Here is a 706-nt window from a genome sequence, read left to right as displayed (position 1 = left end):
AAGTCAGACAATACTACATTTTAAGTGTGCTCTGGCCTTTTAATTAGCAAAGGCGGCCGTACTGCAGGGTGCTTGGACAAGCGACACCTAGCCCAGTGCAATCAGGCAGAACCCCCATCTGAGTTGGAATTTGATTGAGACCTGGAAGTGATGGCTTGGGAGCGCGGTGATCATGTAAAGAGTATGATGCTCGAGGATTATGGTCTCTAACTTACATATTTATTTGTTATGTCAAGCACACCTACGGGCACTGTGTCCACGAGATACCAATTGAATAGCGGTGTGCTCACTAGACAAAAAACGCTGGTTCATCTAACCAAAAATGACAATGCAGCAGTTAAGCCGACAAAACTCGAGAAAGATCGAAATGATATAATAGATTGCAAGAAATGCACTTCAGGCGTTTGAATGGAAGATCGAGACAGGTTAAAGCTTAAGCGCCCTAATTGCTGGCCCCGATGCATACCAGGCTGAGAAGTAAGTATATCCAGGGCAGGAGAATCGATTGGCGTACCATGATCCAGCTGAAACGCTTCAAGAGGATCGACTAGAATCACAACCTAAAGATAAATGCTTCAGACGTTGAGTGGGCCTCTATTGATGTTGATAAACGGATCAGATGCCAAAGAAATTAAAAAAAGACACAAAGCACACAATAATGTGCGCAAGGAATGATGATGAAGGATGCTTTGCCAAAGCTGTTCTC

This window comes from Plasmopara halstedii, assembly GCF_900000015.1.
Source record: "Plasmopara halstedii genome assembly, contig: Scaffold_110, whole genome shotgun sequence".
NCBI lineage: Eukaryota > Oomycota > Peronosporomycetes > Peronosporales > Peronosporaceae > Plasmopara > Plasmopara halstedii.
The sequence above is the reverse complement of the archived record's forward strand: the minus strand, read 5'-3'. Positions refer to the sequence as shown.